General features: G+C 38.3%; 1 protein-coding gene and 1 non-coding gene across 2 annotated transcripts in view; both read left to right on the forward strand.

The window, feature by feature from the left end:
* Angptl5 (angiopoietin like 5) overlaps window positions 1-15,203 on the forward strand; it is a 117,127-nt gene that overhangs the window by 66,066 nt on the left and 35,858 nt on the right.
* LOC115064874 lies at window positions 5,903-6,037 on the forward strand. The gene has a single exon (XR_003844700.1). It is a non-coding gene; the product is annotated as a U8 small nucleolar RNA (small nucleolar RNA).

Raw genomic sequence — 15,203 nt, forward strand, 5'->3', positions numbered from 1 at the left:
TGATCTTTGACAAAGGAGCTAAAACCATCCAGTGGAAAATAGACAGCATTCTCAACATATGGTGTTGGCACAACTAGCGGTTAGCATGTAGAAGACTGTGAATTGATCCATTCTTATCTCCTTGTACTAAGACCAAGTCTAAGTAGATCAAGGAACTCCACATAAAACCAGAGACACTGAAACTTATAGAGGAGAAAGTGGGGAAAAGCCTGGAAGATATGGGCACAGGGGAAAAATTCCCGAATAGAACTGTAAAGGCTTGTGCTATAAGATCAAGAAATGACAATTGGGACCTCATAAAATTGCAAAGCTTCTGTAAGGCAAAAGATACTGTCAATAAGACAAAAAGGCTACCAACTGATTGGGAAAGGATCTTTACCAACCCTAAATAAGATAGGGGACTAATATCCATTATATATAAAGAACTCAAGAAGATGGACTCCAGAAAACCAAATAACCCCATTAAAAAATGGGGCACAGAACTAAACAAAGAATTCTCAACTGAGGAATATCGAATGGCTGAGAAACACCTCAAAAAATGTTCAACATCCTTAATCATCAGGGAAATACAAATCAAAACATCCTTGAGATTCCACCTCATACCAGTCAGAATGGCTAAGATCAAAAACTCAGTTGACAGCAGATGCTGGCAAGGATGTGGAGAAAGAGGAACACTCCTCCATTGTTGGTGGGACTGCAAGCTTATAAAACCACTCTGGAAATCAATCTGGTGGTTCCTCAGAAAATTAGACATAGTACTACCGGAGGATCCAGCAATACCTCTCCTGGGCATATATCCAGAAGATTTTCAAACTGGTAATACATGCTCCACTATGTTCATAGCAGCCTTATTTATAATAGCCAGAAGCTGGAAAGAACCTGAATGTCCCTCAACAGAGGAATGGATACAGAAAATCTGGTACATTTACACAATGGAATACTACTCAGCTATTAAAAACAATGAATTTCTCAAATTCCTCGGCAATTGGATGGATCTGGAGGGTATCATCCTGAGTGAGGTAACCCAATCACAAAAGAACTCACATAATATGCACTCACTGGTAAGTGGATATTAGCCCTGAAATCTAGAATACCCAAGATACAATTTGTAAAACACATGAAACTCAACAAGAAGGAAGACCAAAATGTGGAGACTTCGCCCTTCCTTAGAATTGGGAACAAAACTCCAAGGGAACGGGTTACAGAGACAAACTTTGGAACTGAGATGAAAGGATGGATCATCCAAAAAAAGATGGACCACCAGGAGGTCCACCCCATAATCAGTCACCAAATGCAGACAGTATTGCATACACCAGCAAGATTTTGCTGAAAGGACCCTGATATAGCTGTCTCTTGTGAGGCTATGCCAGTGCCTGGCAAACACAGAAGTGGATGCTCACAGTCAACTATTGGATGGAACACAGAGCCCCCAGTAGAGGAGCTAGAGCAAGTACCCAAGGAGCTGAAGGTGTCTGCAACCCTATAGGTGGAACAACAATATGAACTAACCAGCATCCCCAGAGCTCATGTTTCTAGCTGCATATGTAGCAGAAGATGGCCTAGTCAGCCATCATTGGGAAGAGAGGCCCCTTGGTCTTGCAAACTTTATAAGCCCCAGTACAGGGGAACACCATGGCCTAGAAGTGGGAGTGGGTGGGTAGGTGAGTGGGGAGGGAAGGTATAGGGGACTTTGGGGATAGCATTTAAAATGTAAATGAAGTAAATACCTAATAATAATTGGAAAAAAAGAAAAGTAAAAGGAAATACTGGATTCAGAGAAAATAGAATAATGAATGAAGAGAGTTGGACATGATCTTCAGGGATTGAAGATGATCAAAGAATAGTGTGTACATGCATGATATGTCATAATAAATTACATTATCATGTACAATTAAAAGTTTTAATAAATAATTCAAAGCAAAACAAAAAAAAATGAAGTAGCTAGCAGTATAGATCCTGCACAAGTCTTCAGCAGATGGGGTCCAAAGTTGAAAGAAGTGGACACACGCCTCCATCTACAACTCTGAAGCTATCTTCAAGTAATAACCACTTGCAAATGAAAATTTAGTTTTCTTTAAGGGACTCTCCCCAGGGAAACAAAATACTCTGTCTGGTTTTGCTTTTTTTTTTAAATACATAGTTTCCCTGTGTAGCCCTGGCTGTCCTAGAACTCACAGAGATCCAACAGCCCCTGCCTTTCTATTGCTGGGTTTAAGGGTGTGACCCATCACTACTGGGTAACAAACTACTCTGAAGAGTAGGTTGCCATTCTGACTGGTGTGAGGTGAACCTCAGGGTTGTTTTGATTTGCATTTCCCTGATGATTAAGGATGTTGAACATTTTTTTCAGGTGTTTCTCAGCCATTCGATATTCCTCAGTTGAGAATTCTTTGCTTAGCTCTGTACCCCATTTTTTAGTAGGGTTATTTGGTTTTCTGGAGTCTAACTTCTTGAGTTGTTTGTATATATTGTATATTAGCTCTCTATTGGATGTAGGATTGGTAAAGATCTTTTCCCAATCTGTTGGTTGTCTTTTTGTCTTAATGAGAGTGTCCTTTGCCTTACAGAAGCTGTGAAATTTTAAGATTTTAATAATTAAGATGCCCAGAATTTCTATAGGTTAGCCGTGACCAAGATTACACTGGAGGCACTTGTTTCTCGGTAGTGACTTTGCACTTGGCTACAAGTCGATCAACCAGATTTGACACTTTTCCTCCTGGTTGGAGAGTCACCCCACTGGCTCCAGTTGTAGAAATCCTGCCCTGAGCTAACAAGGGCTGGTCTGCACTCTGTGAAAATCACCTCACATGGATAGTTGGCTCTCCTCCTGCTGGCCGCCTCCCACAGCACTCCCTTCTCTTCCAGTGTAAGAGTAAAGCCAGAGACTGGGTTTTATCACGATTCTGTTTTCGTTTTTCTTCCTGGGAAAACTCCCTTGATCAGATTTACCTTTCATATTCCTTTATATATATTCATGGCGGACCCTGATTCGGTGCAGTATGTCCATTTGTGTCTCCATAAATGGGGCAAGTACCTATCTACCCCAGGAAGAGGGGACATGGTGGAACGGCTGCATGCAGTTACACATACTCCAGGATTCCAGATGATTCATTTGCCTTGCCATTACAGTTACTGTTCCTGTGCATTGTAAAAGGTTGCCACTAGCAACATTTGAGCTGTTTCATGAAACAAGTGGAAAGAAATGAAAGTCAAGTCTCACAGGCATTTTATAGTGTGATAAAGACTTGATAATCTGTCTTGAAAGAATTACGGTTGAATTTGTTCACAAAGAAATGTTGTGATTCATATTATTTTCAGTTTAGGAGCTTTGATATTAATAGGAATGGTGGGCTAGAGGAAAGAGACAGGAGGCAAAGAGTCCTGTTAGGAAGACATCTAGATAATCACAAAGAGGTTATACGGTAGATAGATAACACAGGTTACCATAATTTTATTGATAAACTTAGTATCTTAGGTACACAGGTTACATAGTGTATAGTTAGTTATGTTTTACATATAATGAAATCCAGACTCATAGAGGTTAATTGACTTGTCAGAAGACATCCATGAATATTGGAACTTGTGCTCAATACCATTTAATGTCAAACTCTTGTAATACAACAGTAATAATAACAACAATTAATGATATACCTTGGATATGGTTTGTCCCTTTTGGAACATGTATTAAAACTTATTTCTTAAGGCAAAGTATTATATATTTTCACTGATGAATGCATACATATGCCTGGACAGTGACCATTAATCTGGTAATTTATCTGAAGTCTCAAAGAAGTGCTTAAAGACTGTGGATGAGAAAGCTTGTGATCGGCAAGTGAGCATAGAGAACTGGGAATGGACATGAAATGAGAAAGAATTTTAATTATAATTAATGCTCATTAGAAAGTCAGGGTTCAAAATGGAGAAGGCAGGAAATAAGTAGATAGGAATGACTGATCCATTAACAGTACATAGCCTTGATGTTAGTCATCTTGAACTGGAATGGAAGTCCCGTAAGGATAATGGCTGAAAATGGGATCATTAGTTGACATTTTTTGACTCATTTTTTTCTTTTTTTTTCAAATTTTTTTTATTAGAGATTTTCTTCATTTATATTTCAAACGCTATCCCAAAAGTCCCCTATACTCCCCCTGCCCTACTCCCCAACCCACCCATTACCGCTTCCTGGCCTTGGCATTCCCCTGTACTGGGGCAAATAATCTTCACAAGACCAAGGGCCTCTCCTCCAATTGATGTCCAACTAGGCCATCCTCTGCTACATATGCAACTAGAGACAGTAGCGCTGGGGGGAGGTACTGGTTAGTTCATATTGTTGTTCCTCCTATAGGGTTACAGACCTCTTTAGCTCCTTGGGTACTTTTTCTAGCTCCTTCATTAGGGGTCCTGTGTTCCATCCACTAGATGACTGCCAGCATCCACTTCTGTATTTGCCAGGCACTGGCATAGCCTCACATGAGATAGCTATATCAGGGTCCTGTCAGCAAAATCTTGCTGACATAAAATAGTGTCTGGGTTTGGTGGTGTTTATGGATATCCAGCTTTTTCATATGGAGGCTATAATTAATGAACTTTTGTTTTTACCTGTTGTCTGACACCTTATCCACTGAATCATCTCCATAGTTCCAGGATACCAACCACATGGAATTACAGTCTAATAGGGCTCAGGGTAACCCCTGGCTGCTTCCTGCTGGATGATTGCTTAGTTTATCTCTAAAGCTCTCCTTCAGAATTTCAGCAAGGCATTGAGCCTCACTTTACCTGTTATTGATACTATTGGCAGGTGGTAGGGTAAAGTTGTGCTAAGGCTGCACCAGTGTCCCTGTGTGTTATCTCTGAAGTCACACAATCAGGAGCTTTAGTTAGTTCTTCAATTAGTTCTCCAACTTCTTCACTAGACGTTTTACCCGGAAAACTTTCTGGCCATAGCAATCATATAGTGAGGAAAAATCATATGGCTATGTACAGTCACCTGACTGTCAGCATAGTGTCTTGTGTTAGACATACTCAACTTGATATTTTATGCATAAACATGCATGATGTATTACATTAATAGATGTTGGGTTGAGAAGAGAAACAAACATAGAAGTACCAATAAAAGTGACAAAAAACTTCAAAAGTGACATTCACACTGATATTGGAGATTGTTTTGAGGATATTTCCAAGCTGAGATGATCGCCATACTAATACTATGTATCAGGTTGTAAAAAATGCAAAACAAAGTGCCTATTCTCTCTCTTTTCCTTACCTGTCTTCTAGGAATCTTCCCAGAGGATCCAACAGTTCCAGTGCCTTTCGCTATTGTGATACAGATCTTAATATTTCAAAATGTCATATTTGGATACTTACATTCCTGATTGCTTGCCTGTTTGCACTAATTTTTATTACAGAATACTTTTCACCATAAATCAGAAACGTATTTGGAACCTTATATAAACCTTTTGCAAACATATTTGAATGTATCACTTAACAGTATGTATAGTAGTTCTTTAAAGCACCCCAGTAAAATGTATCTCCAGTCTATTATGTATATAGACACTGCAGGAAGATATGTAACTTGGTGATTACAGAGAACATCATATAAACTTTTCATATAACTTTGGAGTAGTTTGGACATTCTCACCAGGTTTTGGATACATGAATGACTGGCATAATAAGTAAGTATTGAGTAAATATTTGCTGAATGAATATATGAACAAAATAGTTAACAAGTAACAAATTGGCCAAACAGGATTTCTTAGTGTTGAAAGTCAGAGTTAGAAATTATTTTACTCAAATTATATAAAACGTCTAGAATTAGATAATTGCAGATAGTTATAGAAAGCTTAGACATTTTCAGTAATCCAGAAATTCTTTTACAATATCCATTTTTAAAACTAACTTTCAATCGTCAGGAGGTTAATCCTTACCTGTTCCTCCTCTCGGAGGGCAGTAGAAAATGATGATTGGAGCTTGCATGATCTGCTGATTAGCATTTCCGTGCAATCAGGACCTGACAACATCCTGGTTGCTCCTATCTGATTCCCTGGGGGGGGGGGGAAACTTTCATCACAGTTTTATATATGTTTACAATGTATTTTGATTGTCTTCATGCCTCATTACCCTTTATTTTAACCCTCCCACTCCTGGATTCCTTCTTCTCCTCAGTATACTAACTGAGGAAAACTAATGAAGTTATAGGTTTGTTGCATATAGCTTTTTTATATTGAATTAAATTCTTTATATTCCTAGTTTCTTTGGGCTTTTTTTCATGAAGAGGTGTTGAAGCCTTTCTAACATTTCTTGAGATTATCATGTGATTTCTGTCCTTCCATCCACTTATGTGATGTGTTGCACTATTGCTTTAAGAGTGTTGAACCATCTTAGCATCTCAATAATAAAGTGAGTCTCATCATGCTGAATGATCTTTTTGATGTGCTCTATTCTTGTGTGTGAATGTGTATATGTGTACATTTATCTTCAGGTTAATGTGTTTTTAAGTGTGTGTGCAGTTCACATGTATAAGACAGCATATGATGGCTATAGAACAAACTTACATATTGTTCCTTAGATGCCACAGTTTTTGCTGGTTTGATCTTGTGTAGGGAACTCCAGATGTTGTGAGTTCATAGTGTGGTAGCCTCCTCATGTCCAGAAGACAACATTTCACAGAATTCCTCCCAACATCATCTAGCTCTTGCATTCTTTTCCCCCTCTTCTTCCGCAGTGTTCCCTGAGCCTTGGGTGTGGAGTTGATATGTATTCCATTTAGGGATGAGTATTCAAGCTTCTTATTCTCAATTCTGTGACCAGTTATATACATCTTTCAATTTATTGCTTTCCACTGCAAAAATAAGCTTCTCTAACAAAGACCAAGAGCAGCCCAGGTGTACGGCTATAAACATAAATATTTAGGAATGACCATGATAGCATAATCATTTAGCAAAATAATAATAGCAGGTTCTACTCTAGGGCCTATGGTCACCCCACCTTTTGATTTAGATCACATTATCATGTACGAAACTTCCTCCTGTAGAGTAAGTCTTACATAGCACGAAAAAACTTCATTTACCTCACAATAGTCATGCTACTATTCAACCAGGGGGCACATCTCACCACTATTACACCAGTGGGCACATCTCGCCACTATTACACCAGTGGGCACATCTCGCTTTGCAAGTTGATCCTGCAGCACACAGGGGTCAGTACTTGTTAAGGCCATCAAGGACTTTTCTTCCCCAGTACCCTGCAGAGCACTTTTGAACACCATAAAAACTAACCAACTTGCAAGTTTCTTGGTCAGTTTGACATTAATTGTTGTATGTCCTGTAGCCAATGTGTATCACTTAATTTATTGTTGATCTGTTTATTTATTGTTGGGTCTCCTGTTTATTGGTGAGAGTAGGGTTTTAAAGTCACTCACTATTATGCTAGGAATTAGTCTGTAACTTTATATCTAATAATATTTGCTTTATAAAGTTGTATATACTTGTGCTTGTTGTATATGTTTAGAATTAAAATATTCTCTAGATGAACTATTCCTTTAACCTTCTTTATGTTTTCTTACTACTTTTGGTTTATGTTGGAGTTGATCAGATATTAGAACAATGACAACTGTTTGGTTCCATTTACTTATGGTATCCCTTCCTGTAGTTTCACCCTCAGGTAGCATCTTTGGACTAATTTTGCTAGAAGTTTGCTTTATCAGATGCTAATGTGATTATTAGTTTATTTTGACTTCCACTTGCTTCATATGCTGACAAACATCCACTCACTCACTTCCAGTCCATGCATGTCCTTGTCAGGATTCATTTCTTATGTAGAAGAAATAGAGCTTAAGTTTTAATCTAGTCACTAGTCTATTTATTTAGGGGTATAGAGAGAGCTTGCTGGTCCTGTCCTTGAGGATATGATTATTGTGTTTTCTTTCTTTCTCTTCTATTCATGTTAAGAGTTGGACACGATTTATTCTTTCTTAGTTTTTCTGTGTTCCTGTCTTCTTCTCTTGAAATGTCTTTCTTTCTGTGCTCTCATGATTAAGAAGATGCTTTAACTCTCTGAGTTAGCATTCCTTCACATACCTTCTCTGAGTTAGCATTCCTTCACATACCTTCTGCAGTGCGGCTTGGTGGGTATACGTTCCTCGGCTTGTGCTTGTCTTCTCTGTTGATCGCTGCAGCTGTGTGCTTGTTTCCAGGGCTTGAATGATGACATTTCATATTCTGCTGGGCTTAGACTTCGTGCTGGGAGGGCCGGTGCTACTTTTGTAGATTGTATAGCTTTTCCCCTCACATCTTTTTTTTAATCTTATATCTTTGTTCTGAAGTTTTGACATTTGACTCTAATGTTGTAGAAAATTCTCTGCTCATGTCTTTTGTGTTTTAAAGGCCTTCTGTGCTTGAATGGTCATTTCTTTCCCTAGATTAGGAAAAATTTCTCCTATAATTTTATTTAATACATTTCCTCAGAACTTTTAATTTTATTTTAGCTACTTATATTTAGTGAATTCTTAGGCTTGGCTTCTTGATCTTATCCGAGTTACTGAATGTTCTGGTAATTCTTTGGTACCTCTGTATTGAGAGAGAATGTAGTGTTTCCTTGTCTGTGTTCTCTAGTCTTGATATCCTTCCTATGTTATGTCATTGGTGATGCCTTTCACCATATTTTTTTATTTGATTGATTGACTCTTATTTCTGATAACTGTTTTTCAGGATCTTAATTTTATCACTGACTTTGTTATCAAGTTGCTAACTTTCTTATGTCCACCTAAGTTGATTTCCTTACTTCACTTGTTTATATATTTACTCTTTGAAGTTTCTGATTATTTCTAGAAGTAGAGTGATTTGAATTCTTTGCCACTATTTAGGTATTCTGGGATTATATAATTGAGTTGCAATCCCTCAGAGGAGTTATGTTATCCTGCCTTTTCATTTTTCTTGTGCTTCTGTCTTATGATTTTCATTTTTGTTGCTTTGGATATCTCTTTTAGTCTTATTTGGGGATCTTAGTGAATAGCCCACTCTTGAGGGTTCACTGAGCTTCCAGCCACCAAACACTTTTCTGTAGGTGTGTATCATGATTTATCCTTCTCCATGACTACCTTCTATGGCTTGTGATCACATTGGGATCACATCTGGTAGGTTAACTCAGGCTCCCTGATTTAAGATTGTTCCTTGTTATTCAACCTCCAGTTTAGCACAGTCTTAAACCGTAAGTTCCATCTAAGGATAGCACCCAGCCACAGCCCTCAGAGAACTGGGTAGTGACAAAGTAGATGTCATTTCTATTTGTGACTCACCACATTGGAGGTGATGAAGTTGCTTCATCAACTGCCAACTGGATTTGAAGGTTGTGAGAGCTATGGTCCTTTCCTCAGAACAGGGCGTCAGTCTTCCCCATCCTTCTTTCATTTTATTGAAAATAGGGGAACGGTGTGCTTACTGCATTGCCTTCTAGCTTGTTTATTACCCGTTTTGATTTCTGATGCCCTCCCTATTTCTTTCTATTTTGGAATGCAGTCTCTTCTTTCCTGTCTTGACTTGACTTATTCATGGCACCATACAGTAGATACTATTTATCTATCATCTTTACATGGATTTTGATAATATTTAGGTGATACATTATACTGGGGATTTTAGAATAAACATTAAAAATGATTTGAGAGTTTGGGGCTTTGAAAATCAGATGAATGCATATGCATTCTGGGGGTTAAAGACAGAATGTTACAAGATGAACGCCATGTTTTCTTTAAGTTCACATCTGATACATGGGTTAGAAGGAGATGCTTCTGTGGGATGACTAGTTACAGGGTGAGTGAGTGGCTCTCTTATGAAAGACATCCTGGGAAGTTCTTTCTCTGCCTTGTCTTGAGAAGACACAAGAAAACAGTCATCTGGGGCTCAGGAAGTGAATTTTCCTCAGAGTCCAAATCTATAAATACATTTATCTTAGAATCCATAGCACCCACACCAGGAGGAATACTTATGGTTTAAATCATACAGTCTGTGGTATTTTAGTAGAGCAGTTTGAAAAGGTTAAGAAAAGTTAATTTGTAGATTCCAAGGCATTATGTACATTGGTTTTGTTTATCTCTTGTAATCATTTCAAATGACAAACAAAATAAAAACATAAACATATAAAAATTAATTCCTACATATATCCATTTTTAATTTACTTCATTTTTGAAAAGTAAACTTTATTATTTTTAACTTCATAAGATGAAGAACATATATTTTTCCAGATTCTTTTTTCCATTAATTAATTTATGTATTCATTCTATACCTCAATTGAAGCCTCCCTCCTCCCAATACCCCCCCTTCCCACATCCTTGTCCTCCCCTAAACAATGCTGAGCAGTCTGTCTAAAGCAGAGGGCATCTCTATTTTTCCCTGAGTTCTATTCTAGTGCTGTTGCATTCATTGTATTTCCACTCTAATTGATTACAGTAGCACTTCTACTCACTAGTATGATGTCCGGGCGTGGGCTGAACTGCTGGACTCAAGTGACCATACTCCATCAAACTCTGAAGTAACTGGGCCCACAGATGTGAGTCACTATGCCTGGTTGCTGGTGCCTTTGAAAAATGAGGATGGTTTACCACTAACTGGAAGAGTATTTCTATAAAAGGTGGTGCATAGCCTTTGATGCCCACAGTTGGAAAGCTGTGTTTACTAGGATAAAGGTTGATGCGGTCCTTCCTGGACACAAGGACATCTGTGGTCTAGGCTGTGTTGCTTGTTGTAATATAAAGTTCATCCTTTTCTCTGAGTTCCAAAATGCAGTGACCCGAGGCTAGAAAGGGTAAAAATGTTTATTTTAGTATTGTCTTATAAATAGAAGTTATTCTCATTCCTGTTTTGAAGTTTAAAATAGTATTTGTGTTATATTTTATCCATTTCTAATTATGAAATATTTAACAAAAATCTAGCTCTTTATAATGAACAGATTTAACTATAGAATCATGGAGTTTAGATTTAAGTGGACTCAGCAGCTCATTTGTACAACTGGCTACTGACCTTTCATAGGATTATGGTCTGCTGTGCCTATAGCATCTCTACCATCATTTTCAGGATTCACATTTACATTTTCTCAAATTAAATTGTGTGTGTGTGTGTGTGTGTGTGTGTGTGTGTGTGTGAGAGAGAGAGAGAGAGAGAGAGAGGGGGTGGGTGTTCATGTGTGAGTCTGAATCTGAGGAGGGCAGGGAAGGATGACAAGTGTCTGCTTTATTCCCTTGAGCAGTGTCTGCTTTGCACCTGGAACTTAGTGAGTTTGGCAGCAGAATGGTGTCTGCCACTCTGCAGCACAGCGACTGGTGCATCTTCCCAGATCTTACCTAGGTGCTGAGGGTCTATTCTTACCATCTCTCCAAGCACATGTCACAGTTTTACTGCACATGCCTATGCATGTGCATGTACACACATAAAAAGCAAGTCACTGATTTAGAAGTTTTTCTTCTTGGCTTTTAAGAACATAGAATGCGGCCAGCTCTGAGCCACCTTGGGTACAAACTCAGCGGATGGTCCCACGGTCCCCAGCTGACTCTCCATGCCTGAGGCGCCATAGAACGCCCAAGATCTTAGGATCACTGGTGAGTGGAACACAACATCTGTTCTAAACCAATCATGATGGGCCCGTGAGAGCAGGAGCAAGGACACAGGAGCCCTGTCTGTCCAGCAGCTCAGGTTTCTTCTGATCAGTACTGGTATACCTTGGTTTCAAATACACTAGAAAACCCCACGATCCCCAGAGGAGACACTACTTCCAGGCACTGTAACATGTCCAGGATCATAGGATTCCAGGATCCTAGGATACCAGGAGCTTGATCATACCAGGATCTCAGGGTTTCAGAGGAAGCTTGATTGCCAACAACTCTGACACTCCCAGAATCTCAAGTTAACAGGATCCCGGAAGCACAGGATCACAGAGAAAGCTGGACTCTGAGGAGTCCTGAATCAACTGAGATTATAGGAAGAACAGGCTCCAATCAGATATATTGAGTGCAGCAAGCACATGAGATACTAAGATGGCAGGAGACAAGCATAAGAACAGAAACAACAGAAACCAAGGTTACATGGCATCATCAGAACCAAACTCTCCCACCATAGCAAGTCCTGGATACACCATCACACCAGAAAAGCAAGACATGGATCTAAAGTCACTTCTCATGATGATGACGGAGGACTATAAGAAATAAATAAATAACTCCCTTAAAGAAATACAGGAGAACACAGGTAAACAGCCCTTAAAGAGGAACCACAAAAAATCCCTTAAAGACTTACATGAAAACACTACAAAACAGGTGGAAGAATTAAACAAAACCATCCAGTATCTAAAAATGGAAGTAGAAACAATAAAGAAATCAAAAGGAGACAACTCTGGAGATAGAAATCATAGGAAAGAAATCAGGAACCAGACATGCCAGAGCATCAGCAACAGAATACAAGAGATGGGAGAGAGAATCTCAGGTGCAGAAGATTCCATAGAAAACATGGACACAACAAGCAAAGAAAATGCAAATTGCAAAAATATCCTAACTCAAAACATTCAGGAAATATAGAACACAATGAGAAGACCAAACCTAAGGATAATAGGTATAGATGAGNATGAAGACTTTCAACTTAAAGGGCCAGTAAATATCTTCAACAAAATTATAGAAGAAAACTTCCCTAACCTTAGAGAGAGATGGCCATGAACATACAAGAAGCCTACAGAACTCCAGATAGACTGGACCAGAAAAGAAATTTCTCCAGCCACATAATAATCAGAACAACAAATGCACTAAATAAGGATAGACTATTAAAAGCAGTAAGGGAAAAAGGTCAAATAACATATAAAGGCAAACCTATCAGAATTACACCAGNCTTCTCACCAGAGACTATGAAAGACAGATGATCCTGGCAGAGGTTATACAGATGATTAGAGAACACAAATGCCAGCCCAGACTACCATACCCAGAAAACCCTCAATTTACATTGATGGAGAAACCAAAGTATTCCATGACAAAAGCAAATTCACACAATATCTTTCCACAAATCCAGCCCTTCAAAGGATAATAAAGGGAAAACTCCAACACAAGGAGGGAAATGATGCCCTAGAAAAAGCAAGAAAGTAATCCTTCAACAAACCTAAAAGAAGATAGCCACAAGAGCAGAATCCCAATTCTAACAACAAAAATTACAGGAGGCAACAATTACTTTTCCTTAATATCTCTTAATACCAATGGACTCAATTCCCCAATATAAAGACATAGGCTAAGAGACTGGCTACATAAACAAGACCCAAAATTTTGCTGGATACAGGAAACCTACCTCACGGACAAAGATAGACACTACCTCAGAATAAAAGGCTGGAAAACAAATTTCCAAGCAAATGGTCTGAAGAAACAACCTGGAGTAGCCATTCTAATATCGAATAAAATCGACTTTTAATCCAAAGTTATCAAAAAAGACGAGGGGCACTTTATACTAATCAAAGCTAAAATCTTCCACGATGATCTCTCAATTCTGAATAGCTATGCTCCAAATGCAAGGGCATCCACATTCATTCAGGAAACTTTAGAAAAGCTCAAAGCACACATTGCACCACACACAATAATAGTGGGAGACTTTAACACCCCACTCTCATCAATGAACAGATTCTGGAAGCAAAAACTAAACAAAGACACAGTGAAACTAACAAGTTATGAAACAAATAGATTTAACAGATAACTACAGAACATTTTATCCTAAAACAAAAGGATATACCTTCTTCTCAGCACCTCATTATACCTTCTCCAAAATTGACCATGTAATCGGTCATAAAACAGGCTTCAACACATACAAAAATAATGAAATTATCCCATGCATCCTAACAGATCACCATGGACTAAGGCTGATCTTCAATAACAACATAAATAATACAAAGCCAAAGTTGATATGGAAGCTGATAACTTGGTCAAGGAAGAAATAAAGAGATTACTTTTTGGAGTTTCATGAAAATGAAGCAACAACATACCCAAACTTATAAGACACAATGAAAGCATCCCTAAGACAAAAACTCATAGCTCAGAGTGCTGCCAAAAAGAAACTAGAGAGAGCACACACTAAGAGCTTGACAGCACACCTAAAAGCTCTAGAACAAAAGGAAGCAAATTCACCTAAGAGGAGTAGACAGTAGGAAATAATCTACCTCAGGACTGAAATCAACCAAGTAGAAACAAAAAGAACTATACAAAGAATCAACCAAAACAGGAGCTGTTTTTTTTTTTTTTTTTTTTGAGAAAATCAACAAGACAGATAAACCATTAGCCAGACTAACTATAGGGCAAAGGGACAATATCCTAATTGACAAAATCAGAAATGAAAAGGGAGACATAGCAACAGAACCTGAGGTGATCCAAGGCATCATCAGATTCTACTAAAAATGGCTATACTCAACAAAACTGGAAAACCTGTATGAAATGAACAATTTTCTAGACAGATACCAGGTACCAAAGTTAAATCAGGATCAGATTAATGATCTAAACAGTCCCATATTCCCTAAAGAAATAGAAGCTGTCATTAATAGTCTCCCAACCAAGAAGAGCCCAGGGTTTAGTGCAGAGTTCTATCAGACCTTTAAAGAAGACCTAACTCCAATTCACCTCAAACTTTTATACAAAATAGAAACAGAAGGTACTCTACCCAATTCATTCTATGAAGCCACATTTACTCTGTTACCTAAACTACACAAAAAACAACAAAGAAAGAGAACTTCAGACCAATTTCCTTTATGAATATCAATACAAAAATACTCAATAAATTTCTTGCAAACCGAATCAAAGAACACATCAAAACGATCATCATGATCAAGTAGGCTTCATCCAAGGGATGCAGGGATGGTTTAATATACAGAAATCCATNAACGTAATCCATTATATAAACAAACTCAAAGACAAAAAACACATGATCATCTTGTTAGATGCTGAGGAAGCATTTGACAAAATCCAACACCCAATCATGATAAGTCTTGGAAAGATCAGGAATTCCAGGCCCATGCCTAAACATAATAAAAGCAATCTACAGCAAACCAGTAGCCAACATCAAACTAAATGGAGAGAAGCTGGAAGCAATCCCACTAAAATCAGGGACTAGACAAGGCTGCCCACCTTCTCCCTACCTATTCAATATAGTACTTGAAGTCCTAGCCAGAGCAATTTGACAACAAAAGGAGATCAAGGGAATCCAAAT

Source organism: Mus pahari, chromosome 10 (assembly GCF_900095145.1).
Source record: "Mus pahari chromosome 10, PAHARI_EIJ_v1.1, whole genome shotgun sequence".
Classification (NCBI taxonomy): Eukaryota; Metazoa; Chordata; class Mammalia; order Rodentia; family Muridae; genus Mus; species Mus pahari.